Below are 23005 nucleotides of genomic sequence, written 5' to 3'. Positions count from 1 at the left end.
TTACCTCCTGAGAGCCTCCTTTTTGCTCAAATGTGGACTCACTCTAAGATAAACTCAGCATATAAATGCATTAGCTTCCCCCCAGCATGGGGCATGACTCCCTGGAATGAGACTTCCTGACACTGAGGGATTACTGCCAAGTACCAACTAGCAATGCATCTGGTAAAAACCTTGATCAAAGGGGAAAAGGGTAAAGACAAATGAGTTTATATGGCTAAGAGACTTCAAAGTGAGTTGGTAGGTCATTACAGAGGTTAGGCTTATTCTCACCTCAGCAGGATCTCATTGACTGACAAAGTAAATATTGCCTCATTAGCAGGGCTTCATTGGGCTCTGGAGACATGCAGACACAATAGGAAGGGTAGACAGCTCAGAAGTTTTGCACTGTGTCAGTGGTACCACTTGGAATTTATGCTCCTCAGTGTGACAAATTTGGACTCAGTTGCAGATCCTTACACACGGCCCTTCTGTCCCTTCAATTTGAACCTATAATTAGTACTAGAGTGGATAGATATATGTCCTAAAGACTTAAATCTTCAGGCTTTTCATGTGCCAGTAAGGCCTTGAATTTCAACAGCACTGCAACACTTACTCACCAGTTCATTGGACTCACCCAGGACAACTAACAAGGAGATGATGATTGACAACAACCATCTCAAGGAGCAGAGAGAGTCTGCAACTGCAAGCAAAGTAGTCCCATCCTTCTGCCCCTTGGAATATAAACTCCTTCACAATCAGAGGTACAGTGGGCATCACCATCCCAGAATCCTCTGGATTGGGGAATGAAAGATGGGCTAGATTAGTCTTACTGGTGTTCAAATATGGAGTTATTGTGATTTAAGCAATGAAAGAAATCTTATCACTGATGTGGAGACAGTGGCCACTGGAGATTCTGAGGGGAGGAAGAGGGAAAAGAGCTGTGACATGGGGTATATTTTTGGGACTTGGAAATTATCCTGAATGACATTAAAATGGCAGATACAGCCTATTATATAGTGTCATAACTTTAAAAATTCTGTGAGAGAGTTTAAACAACAATGTAAATAATAAACCATGCTTTTGGCACTGCTCCCAAATGTGTTCATCAATTGTAACCAATGTACCACACTAATGAAAGATTAATGTGGGGAGAACTGCAAACAGTAGAGAGTAGAGCACATGGGAAGCCACATAGTCTTATGTAACATTTATATAATCTAAGTATCTTTTAAAAAAAACATTATATTATTAAAAAAGGACTGAAGTCCACTGCCATCTTATAATGAGACTCATAAATATATTTTTTCTCTTGTAAAGAATCATGTGAATATAACCAAGCCTGTGTAAGGATATGCAGTTATAATGTTTTAGGTTGATTAACTGTTGAATTTGTTACCTTAGATCATATTGCCACCATATGTATGGAATACCAAGAGTGAATTCAAAACAGGGAATGCCTAATACCTACCTCCTGAATTCTATGATTTTACTGTTAAACTAAAATATGATAGTCTTTTCTAATGGAAAAGTTTAACATTGGGGCTCACCTGTTGCTTAAGGGATGATTATGAACTTGAGGGCAAGTTGGATGGCCCTACTTGCTCAACACCTGGACTGGACGATGCATGTAGGGACAGTCATATGTCCCTGACACTTCATATGACTATTTGCCCCTTATTCCCAGCAATTTGGAAATGATCAAAGCCAGATATAAAGTGCACCCCCTAGTGGTGTTTTCCATTAGCTACCTTTGTGTCAGGTGGTGCTGCGATTGTTACTGAAAAACAAGCAGCTGCTTTAGCTAGACACACTGTTCAAGCTCTTAATGATTGTATAGTAGCAATTAATCTGCTTAATGAAGAAGCCACCCAACTACATAAAGCAGTCCCGCAAAATAGAATGGGTTTAGACATTCTTACTGTGGCACATGGTGGAACATGTACCCTCATTAATGTTCAAAGTAGTGTATAAATTTCTCATCACTCTCATAATGTCTCACAGGCCTTAAATCATATGCAAGAGCACGTAAATCATATTGACAAATTAGGTATTAATCCCCTGTGTAATTTGTTTAACTCCCTGTCTTGGCCTTGGCAGCATGTTTATTAGGTTTACTAGCTTTTGGTGGAAGACACAGTATTCTGTTGTGTGCTGCCCTGGTGTTGTGGAATGTGGATCTAGTCTTAGTCCTACGAGAAATGCAAGTGCTGTATGGGGGTGGATTGTGAGGGTCCAGTGGATCCAGGGTCCTGGGTCCCCTCCTTAAGGGAAAATCGACCCTCAGCAAGTAGACACCTACATGTCCCAGGGCACAAATTAAGATGTGACAGACCTCCACACAAGGATACAATATGCAGATGGTGGTGTAAATTTTACTCTTCTCAAAACTCTTCTCTCCCTTCCTGTGATAACATTGCTAGTCCCCTTCTGTGGGTTTCATGTGATCCTAACAGAAACTCTGCTTTCATACCTTATGGAATGTCTTTGTCTTGAAACCCCTCATTTTTCCAGATCTTTGCAGAATGCTACTTTCATTCTCTGACCTGCCACCTTTGATGACCATCTTATGGTTGAAAGTCTCAATAAAGCTCATGTCTGATTCAAAAAAATAAGAAATCAGTTGACCATAGAGGTGAGGGTCTATTTCTGAACTCTCAATTAGATTCCACTGATCAATGTATCTTCTTGATGGCACTAAAAGGGTCTTTTGACCACTGTAGCTTTTAATTATTCCTAAGGTCAGAAAGTGTGAGTCCTCTGACTTCACTCTTCCTTTCTAGGGTATTCTTGGATAATTGGAACACATTTCCGTTCAATTAAATTTGGTAATTATTTATTTTCATTTCTTTACAATAGGCTGTTTTTGGAATTTTGATTGATGTTGCATTGAATCTATAAATCATGTGTATAGTATTGACATTTTATGATGGTTAGTCTTCCAATCCATGTACAAATACAGAATGTCCTTCCATTTGCTTGGGTCTTCTTTGATTTATTTTAGCAGTGTTTTCTAGTTGTAAGTATAGCTCTTTTACATCCTTGTTTAAATTAATTACTAGATAGTTTATTCTTTTAACTGCTATGGTAACAGGATTTTTCTTTTTTGAATTCCATCTCAGATGTTCATTACTAGTATATGGAAATGTTCCAGTTTTTTCCATATTGATCGTTTATCCTTTCAAAATTTACCCACTGACTATGAGGATTTTCAGATATGCCCTATGTTATGTTGATGAATTTTCCTTTTATCCCTATCTTTTGTAGTGTTTTCTTCAGAAAAGGATGCTGAATTTTGTCAAATGCCTTTTCTGCATCAGAGAATTACTGTTTTTTTCCCCTAAGATTACTTAATCTGTTATATTATGTTATTTGATTTCATTATGTTGAACCTACCTTGTAGATCAGGAATGAAACCTGATGGATCATGGTGTATAATTCCTTTGATAAGTTATTGGGTTCAGTTTGCAAGTTTTTTTTTTTTTTTTTGAGAATTTTTGAATCATATTCTTTAGAGAGATTGGTCTGTGCTCTTCTCTTCATTCAGGATCTTGGTCTTTCTTTGTTATTAGGCTGATATTGGCTTCATAAAGTCAATTAGGTAAACTTCCCTACTCTATGTGTAGTCATTGTCTCAAAGAGGCCAAAAGAAGTGTGAATATTGTGTGAGTGTCATGGTATATTAAAAGATGCAGGAAACAGGAACTATCAGTCAACTCTGTAACCCACATTGTGCTTTCTTTTTTTTTTTTAATTTTTTAAATTGATTTTGTAAAAATATTACATTAAAAAAAATATATGAGGACCCTTCAACCCCACCACCCCCACCCCACCACTCCCTCCCCAGCAACACTCATTCCCATCATCATGACACATCCATTGCATTTGGTAAGTACGTCTCTGGGCACCTCTGCACCTCATGGTCAATGGTCCACATCATGGCCCATACTCTCCCCCATTCCATCCAGTGGGCCCTGTGAGGATTTATAATGTCCGGTGATTGCCCCTGAAGCACCATCCAGGGCAGCTCCAAGTCCCTAAGACACCTCCACATCTCGTCTCTTCCTGCCATTCCCCATACCCATTAGCCACCATGTCCACTTTTCCCACTCCAATGCCATCTTTTCTCTGTGGACATTGGATTGGTTGTGTCCATTGCACCTCTATGTCAAGAGGAGGCTCAGATTCCTCATGGATACTGGATGCAATCCTCTCACTTTCAGTTGTAGGCACTCTAGGCTCCGTGGTGTGGTGGTTGTCCTTCTTCAACTCCATCTTAGCTGAGTGAGGTGAGTCCAATAAATCAGATTGTAGGTGCTGGAGTCTGTTGAGGCTCAGGGCCTGGCTATCACATTGTCAGTCCAGAGATTCAGATCCCCTAAATATATCTTAAACCCCGACACCAACTACAACTCCAGCACAGTAGCATGAAAGTCTTAAGAAGAGAGATCCCATCTGAGTCCAGATTCATCACGCATAAACACCAGCTCCAAAGAAGGGCCATCTGACATGGCAGTTAACCCCATTTGCCATGACCATAGCACCCATAGGCCTCTTTAGCCCTCAAAGGAACCAATATCTGGGGGTTGTATCTACTTTATCTGTCTCTTAGACTCTGCTCAGTTGTGCATAAGGGCAATCCTTATGACAGCCTCCAGACTCTTTTTTAGAGACTCGTAGCCATATAAACTCATTTCTCCTTTCCATTTCCCCCTTAGATTAGGTCAAACAGCATTTTAAAGTCATGTTATTTTATGTAGACAGGGATATTCTGCTGATCTGCATTGAACCTTCCATTCAAGGTCATTCTCCAGTTGCATCATCAGTTGGTAGTTGATAGTGATCCCTCGGTGCCAGGGAGGCTCATCCCCAGGTGTCATGTCCCACGCTGGGGGGAAGGCATTGCATTTACATGCTGAGTTTGGCTTCGAGACTGGCCACATTTGAGCAACATGAAGGCTGTCAGGAGGAAACTCCCAGGCACAATGCTGCTCTAGGCCTTGTTCTTATTTCAGGCATATCAGCTCACAAGCATAGTCATTAGCGTCAGGGGCTCAGTGTTGGGCCCTCTTTCCTTCCCGGTCCTTGCCGCTGCACCTGGGAGACTGTCGCTGCTCCCCTAGGGACCACGACAGAGCACCACCGGCCAGAAACCCAGTACCCCCCCACCTGTAGTTTTTAATTGTTGCCACTATGAGTATACCAAACATTACCATGCACCCTGGACATATGTCCTGTATAGCTCCCTGTCAGCCATATATCACCTGTCAATAGTATCCTATACCAGTATTCCTCCATTGTCATTGTTGAACCACTCTGTGATCCAGAACTTCCTGAAAATTGAAGCCCAATACAATGTCAGGATCCCTTACTAGCAAAATGGCATATAGCGATGGGTTTAAAGGTTAGATATAGAATACGTGTTGACTTGGAAAAAAATCTACATCCTATCTTTTTTTTTTCCCCTAATTATTGAACTTCTCTTAACAAGAGCCCTAGACCACAGCAATTCATATATATAATATATAGCACTCCCACACATCCACCACAAAACCGTTTCCCTTCCACAGCGATACTCTTACACCCTATTTACATCATATTTACTTACAGTGATGTACAGAGTCTGAGACAATAGCTTTCAAACAAGGTGACATCTGTGCTTACATTGTGGTGCTTACTTTAGGATACACAGTTTTCTAATTTTTTAGTTATCCTATGTTTTACATTATGGTTTACATTATCAGTCTGTCGTCTCCTATATGTTATGGTGTAATATTACATGTTTTATATCCATCCTTGTGTACTCTCGCGAAACTCCTCTCTTACCCCCCCCATTTACCTTGGTTCCACACATTTAACATCCATTTTCCCATTCACCTTGGTGCCCACAGTGACAGCCAACCTCCGTTTCCCGAGGAGCCACGTCTAGAGATAGTTGGAATAGTGTTCAGGGCCTAACTTACTCAACTGCCCCAATGCCCTGGGAGGCACCCTTTCTCTCGAGAGATACAGTTCCCTCTATTTGATGGCATTAGTCCTCCCCAGGATGTGGGTCCACCCCCACTCTCACTACTTGGGTCTCTACCCAATGGTTCCACCCACTCTGGCAAAATGAGCATTCAGACATTCCTCAGGAGCCCATCCCACATCGGACCATCCCCTCCGAGCATTCTAAACAGGTAACGCTCTTAATTATATTTTGATACGATTTTCTCAGCATTTTACTCTCCACCAATATCTGACACTCTCCTACGTTCGTATGCTACCCCTCCCTCCCCCCACTTTTGGGCAATATTACACATCCGCCCATCCCCAGCCACCCTCAAACCCGCAAAACCCCTCCCAAAGGCAACCCCTTGCCCCCATTTTATCTCTTCTTTGTGTTCATACTTACCACCAGCTCGTCATAAGTTCCACCCCTGCAGATGTAGGCTCACATCCTTCCTCCACCCCCCGATTTCCTGTAAGCCTATCGTTCAGTCTCTTGCTCTCTGAGGCAGCTTGTTTATTTCATATCATTGAGGTCATGTAGTATTTGTCCTTCAATGCCTGGGTTGCTTCACTCAACATAAGGTTCTCAAGATTCATCCATGTTATCACGTGTGTTTGTAGTGTATTTGTTCTTACAGCCGAGTAGTATTCCATTGTGTGTATATACCACATTATATTGATCCACTCATCTGTTGATGGGCATTTGGGTTGATTCCAACTTTTGGCAATAGTGAACAATGCTGCTATGAACATTGGTGTACATATATCGTTTTGTGTCCTTGTTTTCAGTTCTGCTGGGTATATACCCAGCAGTGGTATTGCTGGGTCATATGGCAAATCTATGGCTACTTTTTTGAGAAACCGCCATACTGTTTCCAGAATGGTTGGATCCTTCTGCATTCCCACCAGCAGTGGATGAGTGTTCCCCTTTCTTTACATTCTCTCCAGCATTTGTATTCTTCTGTTTTTTTTTTCATAGCTGCCAATCTTATGGGAGTAAGATGGTATCTCATTGTAGTTTTGATTTGCATTTCCCTGATAGCTAGAGATTGGAGCATTGTTTATGTGCTTTTTAGCCATTTGTATTTCTTCTTTGGAGAAGTGTCTGTTTAAATCTTTTTCCCATTTTTTAAATGGGTTGTTTATCTTTTTATTTTCAAGATATAGGAGTTCTTTATATATGCAAGTTATAAGTTTCTTATCAGATATATGGTTGCCAAATATTTTCTCCCACTGTGTGGGCTCCCTTTTCACTTTCTTGACAAACTCCTTTGAGGTGCAGAAGGCTTTAATTTTGAGGAAGTTCCATTTATCTATTAGTTATTTTGCTGCTCATGCTTTTGGTGTGATATTCATGAATCCATTTCCTATTACAAGGTCCTGTAGATGTTTCCCTACACTGCTTTCTAAGGTTTTTATGGTCTTGGCTCTTATATTTAGGTCTTTGATCCATCTTGAGTTGATCTTTGTATAAGGTGTGAGATGGTAATCCTCTTTCATTCTTCTACATATGGCTATCCAGTTCTCCAGACACCATTTGTTGAATAGCCACTCTCCCAGTTGAGAGGGTTTGGTGACTTTATCGAATATTATGTGGCTATATATGTGAGGTTCTATATCAGAGCTTTCAATTCGATTCCATTGGTCTGTGTGTCTCTCCTTATGCCAATACCATGCTGTTTTCACCACCGTAGCTTTGTAGTATGTTTTGAAGTCAGGTAGTGTGATTCCTCCAATTTCGTTTTTCTTTTTCAGTATGTCTTTGGCTATTCGGGGCCTCTTTCCTTTCCAAATAAATTTCATAGTTAGTTTTTCTAGTTCCTTAAAGAAGGCTGTGTTGATTTTTATTGGGATTGCATTGAATGTGTAGATCAGTTTTGGTAGGATAGACAACTTAATAATATTCAGTCTTCCTATCCATGAACAAGGAATATATTTCCATTTATTTAGGTCTTCTTTGATTTCCTTCAACAGTCTTGTATAATTCTCTGTGTATAAGTTTTTTACCTCTTTAGTTAAATTTATTCCTAAGTATTTGATTTTTTAATTTACTATTGTGAATGGTATTTGTTTCTTGATTTCCTCCTGATCTTGCTCATTATTGGTGTACAGAAATGCTACTGATTTTTGCGCATTGATCTTATAACCTGCGACTTTACTAAACTCATTTATGAGTTCTAGAAGCTTTGTTGTAGATCTCTCAGGGTTTTCTATGTATAGGATCATGTCATCTGCAAATAAGGAAATTTTGACTTCTTCCTTTCCAATTTGAATGCCTTTTATATCTGGTTCTTGCCTCAGTGCCCAAGCAAGTACTTCTAAGACAATGTTAAATAGGAGTGGAGACAATGGGCATCCTTGTCTTGTTCCTGAGTTTAGAGGGAAGGATTCTAGGATTTCTCCATTGTAAACAATGTTTGCTTTAGGTTTTTCATATATACTCTTTATCATGTTCAAAAAATTTCCTTGTATTCCAATCTTTTGGAGTGTTTTTATCAAGAAAGTGTGCTGTATTTTGTCAAATGCTTTTTCTGCATCTATAGATATAATCATGTGATTTTTTTCCTTCAATCTGTTTATATGGTGTATTACGTTGATTGATTTTCTTATGTTGAACCATCCTTGAATACCTGGGATGAATCCCACTTGGTCGTGGTGTATAATTCATTTAATGTGTTGTTGAATACGATTAGCAAGTATTTTGTTAAGTATTTTTGCGTCTAGGTTCATTAGAGAAATTGGTCTGTAATTTCCCTTTCTTGTGGTGTCTTTGTTTGGCTTTGGGTAGGGTAATGTTGGCATCATAGAAGGAGTTCGGCAATGTTCTTTCTGTTTCAAATTTTTGGAATAGTTTCAGCAGGATTGGTGTTAGTTCTTTCCAGAATATTTTGTAAAATTCACCTGTGAAGCCGTCTGGCCCTGGGCTCTTCTTAGTTAGGAGATTTTTAATAACTGATTCTATCTCTCTGCTTATGATTGGTTTGTTAAGATCATCAATTCCTTCTTTTGTCAATATGGGCTGCTTATGTGTTTCTAGGAATTTGCCCATTTCCTCTAAATTGTCATTTTTGTTGGAATATAGTTTTTCAAAGTATCCTCTTATGATAGTCTTTATTTCTGTGGGGTCAGTGGTGATATTGCCTTTCTCATTTCTTATTTTGTGTATTTGCATCTTCTCTCTTTTTTTCTTTGTTAGTCTCGCTAAAGGTTTGTCAATATTGTTGATCTTCTCAAAAAACCAGCTCTTGGTCTTGTTTATCTTTTCAAGTGTTTTCTTATTTTCTATTTCATTTAGTTCTGCTCTTATCTTTGTTATTTCCTTCCTTCTTCTTCCTGTTGGGTTACTTTGTTGTTGTTTTTCTACTTCCTTCCAATGTGCAGTTAGTTCTTCAATTTTTGCTCTTTCTTCTTTTTTGATATATGAATTTATGGCTATAAATTTCCCTCTCAGTACTGCTTTTGCTGCATCCCATAAATTTTGGTATGTTGTGTTCTCATTATCATTTGTTTCAAGGTAGTCATTGATTTCTTTTGAGATTTCCTCTTTGACCCACTCTTTTTCTAAGAGTGTGCTGTTTAATTTCCAAATCGTGGTATGAAACCTCGGCTTCTGTCCCTTGCAAATTTCCAGCTTGACTCCACTGTGGTCAGAGATATTGTTTTGTATGATTTCAATCTTTCTGAATTCATTCAGCCTTTCTTTGTGGCCTAGCATATGGTCTATCTTGGAGAATGATCCATGTGCGTTTGAGAAAAATGTATATCCTGCTGTGTTTGGGTGTAATGATCTATATATGTCTATTAGATCCAGCTCCTCTAATATACTGTTCAAATGTTTTGTTTCTTTACTGATTCTCTTTTGAGATGTTCTGTCCAGAGTTGATAGTGGTGTATTAAAATCCCCCACTACAATTGGAGATGCATCTATTGTTTCACTTAGTTTTTCCAGCGTTTGCCTCACGTATTTAGAGGCGCCCTTGTTAGAAGCATAAATATTTATGATTGTTCGATCTTCTTGACAGATTTTCCCTTTCACTAAAATGTAGTATCCTTCTTTGTCTCTCACAATTGTTTCACATTTAAAGTCTATTTTGTCTGATATTAATATAGCTACTCCTGCCTTTTTTTGGTTATTGTTAGCTTGTATGATTGTTTTCCAGCCATTCACTTTCAATCTCCATGCGTCTCTGGGTCTAAGATGTGTCTCTTGTAGACAGCATACGGATGGGTCATATTTCCTTATCCAATGTCCCAGTCTGAATCTTTTGAAAGGTGAGTTTAATCTGTTGACATTCAGTGTTATTACTTTCAAGGAATTATTTGTGTTAGCCATATTTTGATTGGATTTGTGTTTGTCATATTTTGTTTGTATTTTTTTCCCTTCTCTTTTTTTTTTTGTTGTTGTTGTTGCTCTTATACTCTCCTCCAACTTTGCCTGTCCTGTTTTTTCCTTTCTTCCTGCAGAACTCCCGTTAGAATTTCTTGAAGTGGAGGTTTCTTGTTGGTATACTCTTTCAGTTTCTGTTTGTCTGCGAATATTTTGAACTCTCCATCATGTTTGAATGCTAGTTTAGCTGGATAGAGTATTCTTGGTTGGAAACTTTTTTCCTTTAGTACCTTTACTATATCATACCACTGCATTCTTGCCTCCATGGTTTCAGAAGAGAAATCAGCACTTAATCTAATGGAGCTTCCCTTGTATGTGATGGTTCTCTTTTCTCTTGCTGCTTTTAGAATTTTCTCTTTGTCTTGAGCATTGGATAATTTGACAAGTATATGTCTTGGGGTGGGCTTGTTGGGGTTTATGACCAGTGGAGTGCGCTGTGCTTCTTGGATATGTACATCTGTCTCTTTCAGTAGATTTGGGAAGTTTTCAGCCATTATTTCCTGCAATACTCCTTCTGACCCCTTTCCCTTCTCTTCTCCTTCTGGAATGCCTATAATACGTATGTTTGAGCGTTTTGCATTGTCATTCAGGTCCCTAAGTCCTAACTGGATTTTTTCTATCTTTTTATCAACCCCTTCTACTATCTGTTTGATTTCTGATGTACTGTCTTCCACATCACTAATTCTCTGCTCTGCCTCTTCTAGTCTGCTGCTATTTGCTGCAAGTGTATTTTTGATTTCTTGAACTGTGGTGTTCATTCCCATCATATCTGTTATCTTTCTGCATATGTCTGCAATTTCCCCTCCAAGTGATGTCTTCATGTTGTTAACCTCTTTCATTACTTCATCAAATTTGTTGGTGACAAATGTTCTGAGATCTGTCATTGCTTGTGCAAAGTTCTGCTCCCCTTCCTGATTTTTGGTTTGTTGATTGGATTCAGCCATGTTTTCCTGATTACTGGTTTGGTTTGTAGATTTTTGTTGCTTTCTGGTCATTATTTAATCTTGACTGATTTAATCAGTTCCTTAGCTTCTTTGTGTACTCTTGGAGATTAATTAGCTGTTGTTTTTGCGTAAGTGTTATATCTTCTCTTTGTCACTTTTTTCTTCTTATTCTAATTTCTTGTTGTTGGTTAAGTTCACTTTAAAGGAAACTATTAGTGCTGGGGAAAGGCAATTGTGTAAGCAAGGGAAAAGTGTAAAGTTGTATTGGTGATATATGTTAACAAAGTAAGAATATGAGATCTGGGAGGATGGAGGTTAGATTCATGTAAATTGTGTAGAGTTATAGCAGTAGGTAGAGTACCTATTATGAGTTAGATGATTGAATATGGGAGGAATATGGTATGAGCTAAAAAGCTATTGTTTTCGTGAGAGAGGAAAAAAAGAAAAGAAAGGTAATAGTTTTAAGAGTGGATAACAGAGAGAAAACAAAACAAAGGTATTAGAAATTAAGACTTAGACACTTCGTGGATCAAAAAAATGGAGGTGGGAGGTGGAATATAGGAGAGACAGTAGATGATGGCAGATATCAAGATGTAGGGGAAAGAGGATAGTGTAGGTAGCCTAAATCAGTTAACATAGAAATGAGGCAGTGGAGGATGAGAAAACCTCAGAAAATGTATAACTGAGTTAAAATAAAATAAGTAGAAGATGAGGGACACGAGGGGGAGAGAAAACAGAAAAAGAAAACAAATAAAAAAATAAAGAATAAAAATTAAAAAAAGTGGGGGAAGAGAAGAAAGGAAGAAAGGAAAAGGGGGTGGGCAAAGGGTGGGGAACAGGTAGGGGAAAGAAAAAAAAAAACAGATATACACGACCCACAATTAAAAACACCAGCTACACAACAACAACCACAAAAAAAACCCTAAATAACTGAATAAAAAAAAGACTTTGGGGGATACGCTGTGAGAAAAGACTAGGGGATAATGCGGTGTTAGCAATCAGGACATTAAAAAAAAAGTAAAAAATAAGACAAAATGAAAATAAAAACAAACAAAATGAAACGATAAAGAAAAAACGCCAACGTTGAAGGCTAAGGCTTTCAAGGACCTCAGATGGACCTCAGGGCGTGATGGATTCAGGGGTGGAAAGTCTGAGATATTAAAGACTCAAGAGGTGTGATTCTCTGGGATGTGGGCCACCAGAGTTTAGGGGATTCAGACCAGGCAACCTCCAATCTGGTCAACAGGAAGCCTAGGTGCCCCGTAGTATAACACAGCCCTCAGGGATCCCCACAGCTGGGTGCCAGCCCTATGGGGGAAGTCAGATCCGCAAACTCTATATTATGTCTGAACCCTGCAATTCACTTACTTAGTAGGGCTCATTAATGTGGGTATATCGCCACTTCAGCTTTTGGACAGCTCCCACGCTGTGCTTCCAGAACACTACCATTTGAGGGCGCCTTTACACTGCAGCCATTTTACTGGCACAGATCTGAAGCCTGGCCCGTGACTCCGAAAACAGATTCCAAAACCGGAATTCCCAAGCTTCGCAAAATAGTCCCTAATCGGCTTCCAGACGTGTTCCCCTCCCTCGTCGCACCCTGAGACAACTTCCCAATTACGTCCCTCTATTGCTTACAGCCTAATTCGGTTGCAGATCGGCAGCCGGGGTGTGGGGGTGGGGCTTCAGGAGGAAGCGCTATTATTTGTGTCCGCCATCAAAAATTTTCCCCCGCTTCACAACAAAACACCGTCTATCTCCCCAAATCGATCCGCAAAGGCGACCCGTCGCATCAACCTGCTAACAGCCCACCCAGGACTCGTGAACTCCCCAGCACTGCAGAGCCACCAAAAAGCTGAGCCGCTGCACAGCACTGCGGCCCCACCCACCCCCAAGATGGAGGAACCCGTGTGCGGGTCTCACCTCCGGGCAATAGAACCCAAATTATATCTTATAGACCGATCCTCTCCGTTACCTTTCCACCAAATCGATGTCCAGGCACTTCCTGCCCTGCAAAAATCCTGAAAAAGCCCCGCCTCGGAGAACCTCCAGCCGCGCCCAGCCGTTTCTTCCCAGGAGAAATCGCAAGGCAAGTTCACTCAGCGACCATCTTGCTTCTGCCCCCCACATTGGGCTTTCTAGAAGGGATAAATGATAGGTGCTTATGAATGACCATCAGACTCATCATGAGGAAACACCAGACAATCCCAAATTGTGGGATACTCAAAAAGTAACTGGCATGTAAATCTTAAAAAAAAATCAAAGTCAAAGAAATATGAGAAAAAGTCATATATTAAAGTAGAATAAAGAGACAAACAAGGCAAGCATCTGCAATGCTGGATCATGGATTAGACCCCAAACCTGTAAATAACTGCTGTAAAGGACATTATAGAGATCTCTGACAAAATTTGCATTACAGACTGCTTGTTAGAAACCCCTAGTATAGATAAAGTTGGAGAATCAGTCAGAATCCTAGTTTGAAAACAAAAAAGCACACAGAAATTTGTCTGAAAATAATTTTAATGAACTTACTATTAATGAATTGTAGGTTGGGTTAAGGAAACAAAAATGGATGTTGGAAAAGAAATGTCTCTTGGGGCACCTGGATAATCTCAGAATGATTTTATGCACAAATTTCTTGTCCTGACTGGGACAGGGAAAAAAGTTATTATTGGGTAGCTATAAGAGTTGGAGCTTCCTAGCAAATGCTGTATGGGACGCTTCCAGTCAGAATCTTGAGGTCAAAGGAGGTGCAAACCCTCTCTCTTCTTGCACTCTCTTCTCCTGCCTGTGCCGCCTATTGGCTCAATTCAAACTAATTCCAGAGGACAAAGGAGCCCGGGTTATTCAGTATATGAGAGTAAGATTTCTGGGCAACAGATCAGAGAAGACAAAACAGAGAATGGATCTGAAAAGGCAAATGAAGAAGCTGATTCTTCTAGCTACCTATACTGTTTGTGTTCCATTTGTCCATATTGGGGCATCTTCCTGTATTTTACCTAGACCTTTATTTTAGTGTGTGTACACTCTGCTCATCTGAAGTGCTTTCCATACCTGCCTCTGCCTTTCGTATTACAGGAGTGATACTGCTTCAGCAGACTGAGTTCTTGGCTACCAAGTTATAGCTATCAGTGCACAAGCATTACCTGATATATGCATCTCAATCACTTAGTTCTTTGGTTGGTGTTCTGTTGGTGAGTATGTATGTTTATGTATGTTTGTCTTTTTATATTTGTTTTTCTATTAAGAGGTAGAAATCAATCATTCATTCTGGATTATGATTCCACTTGTTCAGTCTGGAATAATCTTTAATTTTGGAGATACTGAGATGATTTTTCCTCAGATAATTTCATAATCATTTATTTTAAAAATGTGAAAAGGTCTCAAAGAAACTTACCCTTCCATCCTCCTTTAAGTTTTACTATCCACTTTAAAACAAACTGAAGTCCATGGAAAAATCTATATATTTTATTTGTTTTTTAAGCCCAAACAATGGAACTTTTGGAACCCTGCCCAAAGCGCTTTTGTCCTAAATGTATAGACCATAGGGTTTAGGGCAGGGGGAATGATGTTTTGTGTCACATTCAGTAGAACTGGAATCAAAGGAGCCTTAGTCTCTGCCAGGTGAGTGATCATAACCACAAAAATGACAGTATAGAAAAAAACGATGATTAGGAGGTGGGAACTACAAGTGCTCAGAAAATTCAATGCAGCATGGTCGAGTTCAGTGTAAGGCCAGAGCGCAGTATCAAAATATATGACACCAATATAAGACTTAGATCACTTCCCATGACAAGCCAAGCCAGAAGTAGTTGACATATTCTGTTTGGCCTGCTGTCATCCCAAGCTAGGCATGTGACCCCAATGTTAGAGCATAGACAATGCTCAATCTCATTCTTGGAGCAATAATTCCAATGGGCTGCAAGCACAGGCACTGAAATGGCAAACGATTCATTTCTAAACACCATAAACAGTGTAGCTTTTAAGATTAAGGCATTGGTGATAATGAGTAGTGAAGAGGGTAGCATATGGCCACATATCTATCAAAAGCCATTCAGAGGAAGATACCAGACTCCATTCCAACAAAACAATGAATTGTATAAATCTGAGCAAAATGCTCAGAAAGACTAATGACCTTGGCATCAAACCAGAGGATGGGCAGGATCTTGGGCATGATGGTTCTGGCCAGGCCCATGTCCACCACAGAGAGTCTGCCTAAGAAATAGTACATGGGTTACTGTAGAGTAGAATCCTGGCAGATGGTGGTGAGGATGAGGGTGTTAGCACCAATTTCTAAAAAGTAGAGGAGTGCAAAGGGTAAGGAGATCCAGTGTTGCCATCTGTGAATACTTGGCAATCCCATCAGGATGAACTAAGAAACCTGGAATTTTGAGCTATTAGAGATTTCAAGAGATGCAGATGTATTTTCCTAAGGAAAAAAAGTTTCAATGTTTGTTTCTCCAGGCATAATAATAAGTAAACACCACTTTACAACTGTCTCCACATAATGTCATTTGGTGCTGTAACAGAATGAATTCAATAGTCAATGTCTCATATCTTAATTTTAGGTAAATAATAAGAATATTCTAGGATTTTATCAGCAGAAGACAAACTTAAAAGTTATCATCAATGTTTACCATCCAGAGAGAAAATTTGTCATGGACCTCTAATCTCTATTTGTCCTCTCTTCAATTATCCCAGGTTAAGGGCTTCTGTATTAACGTAATTCTTTCGTTCTTTTTTTACAAAACCTTTCTTCAATCTCTTGAAACATTTTGTGTAATCAAGTTTACGTGTTTGTCTTTCAGATTTATTCCTTCATATAGTTCCCAATCTTGCTTGCTTAGATTTTTATTAACTGATAATAGCTGGAGTTTTAAAAACGATACATTAGTAAAGATTATATTTTGTAGCTACACGATTTCAAGTTGATATAGCTGCCCATTAATGTTTTATATAGGTTTCTAATACCTTGATAACACGGCCTTTGAAAGAATTGCAGACAGAAAGCTTGTTAAGACCGGGAGAGAGGAAGTTTTTCTTGACTATTACACTTTATATGAACTTCTCAGAAGGTTACAAAAGAATAGCTTAAAAGAAGTTAAGTTATCCTGGCTGAACTTGTAAATTAAGGGAGTCATATAAAAAAGACATAAATAGCAAGTAATGTCCTTTTCTGGTTGAGTCTTGGAGAACTTAAAGAACATGTAAATAAAGCATTTTGGTACAAGTAATAAGATGCTTAAGGTGGTGTAAGAGAAAAGAATTACTTGAAATAACAGCCATGGGAGACTGAGAATTAGGTTCAAAACTGAACTCATTATCTTTTGCCAAATTTTGTTGCTTTTCATGCACTTTTTAATCCTGCACAATGGGCAAATTAGCCACTCAGTCAGGCTAACCTAAACCAGAAAATCAGATGTCCCCATTCCTCACCATTCACAAAGAATTACTTATTTAGCCTGTGGAAGTAATTCGAGGAAAAGTCATATACTCTGTCTCTATGGTACTACTGCTTCTGATGGAATTCAAAACTTTAAACAAACAAAACAGAAATTCAAAATGTAAATACCTCCCTTGTTGGCTGGTTGCACTTATCTCCTATTTCACTATGTTTCTTTCTTTTTTGGTAGCTGTTTCATCTTTCTAAAACTCATATTCCCTTGCTTTAAAACATTCCTTCAAATAAAGGTCAGACTCATTTATAGCATATAAGACACTCAAATATTATGCACACCCACTAAGTGTCATTTCTTGGTATAAACCTCTTTTTATCCTACACTTCAGGTGCACATAATACTTGCTATTAAAATTATTGATTTTGCAAGCCATTTCATTCTCAAAATGTTTGCCATAGTGAAAACTATTGCAGGTTTATGAAGAAAAAAAACAAGTTAGAAAATAGGTACTAACGTTAAAAAGGCATCTTAAAATTAAGGTTGTTAGTAATTTATATTTATTGTAGATTTATTCTTGGTATAAATCGTTTTAAAGAGAAGAATAAATCTGAAAGAAAGGATAATCCGCTATGATCCTGTGATACAACCAAGAAACATATATTCTTATTAACAACTAGATGCATTGAATTTTGGATACTTCTTCCTGCCTTTATGTTTGTATAAACATATACTCACTCATACTAGATAAAATCTTCCTTCTTTAATGGCAGTTGTAAATTGAGGACAAGACAAATAAAATTTATCCATAGAAAATTTTAATGTATAACAGGTACAAACAACCTTGGAGGTAAAGCTAGTTTTACCTTGGGCATTTAGATATGAGGTCTGAACAAGTTCAGCACAGCACTTCCATTCTGAAGAACTTGGAAGTGCATAAGTCATTTAACTGTACAAGACCAGGTGTTCCAGCCAATCACTTATTATTACAAATCCTCATATTAAACACACAGCCTGTATCTATGACTTTTTCACCACTTTATTTTAAATGTCATTCTCTTAACATTTAGAGAAACAGTTAAGTGAAAGAGACTATTATATTGCACAGAAGGAAAATAATTTTTATATTTCTTAACAATTTGTGGTGAGCCACAAATAAAATGAGGCTCTGTTATTTAAAACTGTTATTATATTAACACTGAAGGTAAGACAGCAGAGACTAAATAACCACTGGTAAGTTCTTTGAAGGGTAAGGTAATATCTGGAACGGTATATGATCCTGATATTTTCAAATTGTAGATCAATGCCCTTTTGTGGCCAGTCCCCATTGCAACATGTTCCCAAAACAAGACAAGGAAATTTTAGAATGAGCCATTGTATGCTCTGTGATTTAGATCATGACTATGCAAAGGTTTCAGTACTTACTGTGGTCATGAGCAGAAATTCAAAGTCTGAAGTCCTATCATGAGGTTTCTGAGAGAGGGGTTTACACTTGAGATGACATGTTGTCAGCTGATACAGGACACAGAATTTATGGGCTTCTGGAATTAATGAGTAATAAGAAGTTTAATGATCTAAGGATAGTAGACCTCCTTTGGAGACATGAGGAGGGAGAGGCCCACGGAGTAATCTGAATTCCTAAGATGTTAAATCTCAAAAGATGAGAATGGAGATTAACTCAGAAACATGATCCCTCTGGAAGTCACCCGAGAATTTAAATAAGCCAAAAAATGTCTTCATTATGAAATGATGATGAGTCTATATCATGTGGACAATTTTATTTACAGTATTTGAATTGTTCTAAAGTACAAGACATAGATGGTTAAAATGTTTCTTTAAATATTCTTAAAGTGGAAATTATTTATATATTCAAAAGTATATATTGAGCTTCTAAAGTGTTTAGAAAATGAGATGGGCAAGAAATGTTAAATAAAACAGTCATGGTTCCTGCTATCATGGAAAATATGTTCTAATGAGAAAGGAGTAAAATACTAAATGCTAAATAAATAATCAAACAAATTTTTAATTATAATTGGCATGTGTACTTTAAAGTGAAAATGCATGGAGTTATGAGATCCTAGAGTGGGGGAAAGTAATCTAGTCTTTTTGCCAAGGGAAGATTGCCTGAAGAAATAACGGTATTTAAAGAATCCAAATGTTTGTGTGATGGATTTGGGAAATGACTTTAGATGAATCTGTTGACGAAACATGGGCCTTAGACTTGTAAGCAAATTTTTCTAAAAAAATAAGAGGAAACTAAAAGATTTTATAGAGAATTAGGCCATAGAAACAAGATCTCAGAGACCAGATAAAAAGTAGCTAGAATAAATATAAGTAGATCAGGTAGGCAGCTCCACAGAAGTCCAAGGAGCAAAGACTTTATCTTGAACTACCTCTGTAAGTCTCCTGAGGTTCAAATAAGATGAAGCTAAAATTTATTTACTTACTTAATTATTATTATTTTATATATTCAGAATATTTTATATATGCAGAATATAGATGACTTTTCCAAGAAAACCATTCATTTCTGGAGTAGATAAGCCGAAGTCATACCGGGGTGGATTAAAGAGTAAATGTGAGACTATTAAAGGGACAAATGAATGAAAGAATGACTTCAGGGATGTTTAACTAAAAGGAAGGAAAGACGGTAAAAATGGGATGAGTTCTTGGTGTTTACAGTTGGGGTTCTGTTTGTTTAATTCTTAAGTCTTTGTTTCCTTGTTGAGCAGATATAGGGTTTATTAGTCAGCCATCAGGGTGGTAATGCAAAGTACCAGAAATCTGTTGGCTTTTATAAAGAGTATTTATTTGGGGTAGAAGCTTACAGTTACAAGGCCTTAAAGAGTCCAACTCAAGTTACCATAAGAGTTACTTCCTCACCAAACTCTGCTGCCATGTGTTGAAGCAAAATGGTGGGTGATGTCTTCACGTGTTCAGCCTTCCTCTTTCCTCTTAAGGCTCCATGGGCCCAGTTTCTGATCTCAGCAATAGGCTGGAGGACTCATTTCTTTCTAGACTCGTGTTCTTGTCACTTCACAAAGTCAGCTGTAAACTATCAGGTGAATGGCTCATCTCTCTTACCTGGCCACAGGATCAAAGCTGACAAGTTCTCTCCTGTTTGCCTGTGGAGCTCTCCCTATTCCTTTATGCATTTCATAGTGTGATCCTTGGATGAATGACCTTATATAGAGAGCCCAAGAAGATTCAGGGGTCTAAACTGAGTCATCCTTATTATGTGATCAAATCAAGGCCCTAATCTTAAAATAATTTAAACAAAGTCATCTCAGCTGACTCTAATACAATCAAAGAGTATCATGCTCAGAGGAAAAGACTAGTTTACAAACATAATCTATATCTCCTTTTGGAATTCATAAATAATATCAAACTGCCACAGTTGGTTTGATATTTAGTTATAGTTAGCTAGACAAAAATAAAAGAGCTACTATCTGTTAGTATTTCAGAGGAATGTTTACACAAAGAACAGGAGGGAAGTTCCAAATTAAAGAAACAATTATTTTTATAATACAGAGTACTAGAGACTCACAACTCTGAAACATAGATTAAAGTCATGGGAGATTTTAAAAATCCCTTTATTGTTCATACAATCATTAGTGGTCTATATTAATGTTCTCTTATAACCCACGAGAGGAAAGAGTCGCCCTGCACTCCATTAATGTAGGAGACCATTCTAAGATATGTATGATACATAAGATATGTAAATAATAAAGTCATAAAATCACCCTGGGGGTTATAAATGATTTCTTACTAAGGTGACACCTTTTGGTAAGATTAATTGCAAAAAGAAAGTAGAAAATCTTAGAATTATATAAAATTCCAGAAAAATGCCATAAAAGCATATATAAAGATTCCTGAGACTTGGAGTAATCAGTAAACAACTTCAAGAGAAAATGACATAAGAAGCAGTTTAATATGGTTATGAATTCCAAAAATAGATATTAGATTATGTTTGTAATCTGTTCTGTACCTAGGCATGATTAAATTATGATTAGGGCTTTGATTGGACCACATCATTAGGGCAATGGTGAAGGACAGAGTAGAAGGGCTTTTTATTTTGTAGTTTTGATTTTGGACTTTGATGTTGAAGCTGGAGCCCCAGGGAGAGAGACAGAGCCATTCGCCTGATAGTCTACAGCTGACCTTGTGGAGAGAGAAAGCCTGGAGAGTCTCAGTCTACAGCTGAGCTTGTGTAGAAAAAAGAGGAGCTGAGCCCAGAGGGATCCTGGAAGCCTGAATACTCATGGACTTCAGTAGCTCTCTTGCTCCAACATGTGGAAATAGACTTTGGTGAGGGAAGTCACTTACGCTTTATGTCCTGGTAACTGTAAGTTCCTACCCCAAATAAATATCCTTTATAACAGCCAGCAGATTTCTGGTATTTTGTATCAGCACCTGTTTGGCTGACTAATATAACATATTATATGATTTTTAGGAATTATTCAATTATTTGCATCACATAAATGACTGTTATTTTTGCCTTTTTGACTTTGTAAACATATATATTTTTAATATGTATAAAAATATACCTAGACTTTCTAATTCCTACTCACATTTCAGGCTCAATCTGCTTCAGAAAGACATCCTTAACTGTCTCTTGGAATGAATAGTGACCCATGCTCCATATCCTCACAATATCATGTATGTAGTAAAGTGCCACTAGAGTTTTGCTGCAAGAATGATTCTCATTCACTATACTGATCTCATAATATCATAAAAATACTCTTTATTTTCATTCATTCACCAAAATACAAAGGAATTCAGCAAGATAGAGTGAACCTGGTATTGAGTTTTGTATCTGCAATGCTTAGGATGTTATTTGACACACATTAGATACTTGAACTTTTTTTGACCAAACCAATGAATCACATTTCATACTTGACTTTAAGTATTATTTAAATATAAGCTAATGACTATGTCTTAGAAAACATAAAAGGAAGCTCTGAGAATCAAAACTGAAATATACATGCATAAGTCACTGGAAATGATAACTCAAACAAAACATGTTCTTCATAAAACAGAGAGTAAAGTGCCTCTTCATAAGTTAATAAATTATTAAGGTAACTAAAGGCAGACCAAATATATTAGTTGGGGATATCAGGGTAAATTATTAAAACTCCATTATCAAAGTGAGTATAAACCTGCTTAAATTTCTAAAAACTATATATCAGTGTGCAGAGCCATATCATAATATATTAAACATGAAGGTTAAACTTAATGTTAAATTGTCAGAAAAAATACACAAAAATTTTGGAGTAGACATTAATTTCAGATGAAATAGAAATCAAATGAGGAAAAAGTTGGGCCAGGATTGTTTTATGAGAAACTTTTGGTAAAATAAGATGCAATTAAATTTGATTGTTCTTAGTATGATAACTCTTCTCCAGTTTTGATAAGTTAGCTCCATGGTTCAAATCACGGGAAGCACAGAAATCCACTTTCTTAATTTATTAGTATAAAGGAAGTATTTTCATATGTGGACTTTTCAAATTAATACTTAATCTTCTGGATTCTCCAGTTTTCAATTTAGTCTCACAGAGTCAGTTTTAAGCTACAATTTCAGCTTTGCAATATGAAAATGCTTATGTATTGTTATTTTAGAAAAACATAAATAAAATATGGTAGTTTCAATTTTAAGGAAAATATTTCTTCCAAGACCAAAAATGCAATCCTGAGTTTGAGTTATAAATACAATGATAGATGCTTCAAAGAACTCTCACATACATCATTTACCAAATATAAGTTCAAAATAACTAAATATATATCTGTATATATGTATATGTATATCACCTAATTACAAAGTAGGAAGAATAACCTGTGATAATGTGTTAAAGCAATTTCTGAAAATGTTGTACTTTTTATTGCTTTCTGTTGTATTAAATTTCCAAAGAAGGAAACATTGAATTAGACTGTTGAAAACATTTTTACTTTTTTTTAAAAAAACAACAGATTAAATTTATGATTAATACTATGTGATATTGCTTTAAGTTTAGGTCATTAGCTTGTTATTTGGCAATAGTATTGGGCCTGTATGGGACTTGAAACTGAAATGTAAGAATAAAGCCATTTCTAAGTGATAAAGTTGCCCTTATTAAAAGAGGATCATATGGAGTATTTATTTCCGTTGGGTAGATATTTCTTAATTGCAAAATATGTTTATTAGGTCAGATACAAGTAGTACCAGTAGATTTTCTGTTAAACTTTTAGGGGGTTCCTATGTTTCCTTTAGTTTCTTTACTTGATGCTGTTATATGGACAAATGGTTAAAATAAAATAGAGCTAGGGGACACAGATAT

At 37.5% G+C, this 23005-nt stretch overlaps 1 pseudogene; it reads right to left on the bottom strand.

Annotated features, from left to right (window-relative positions):
* Positions 1-14766: 14766 nt before the first annotated feature.
* LOC105745818 (olfactory receptor 56B1-like) lies at positions 14767-17569 on the bottom strand (annotated as a pseudogene).
* Positions 17570-23005: the final 5436 nt, after the last annotated feature.

Source organism: Dasypus novemcinctus, chromosome 10, assembly GCF_030445035.2.
Source record: "Dasypus novemcinctus isolate mDasNov1 chromosome 10, mDasNov1.1.hap2, whole genome shotgun sequence".
In the NCBI taxonomy this organism is placed as follows: domain Eukaryota; kingdom Metazoa; phylum Chordata; class Mammalia; order Cingulata; family Dasypodidae; genus Dasypus; species Dasypus novemcinctus.
This window is presented reverse-complemented; position numbering and strand designations above follow the sequence as displayed.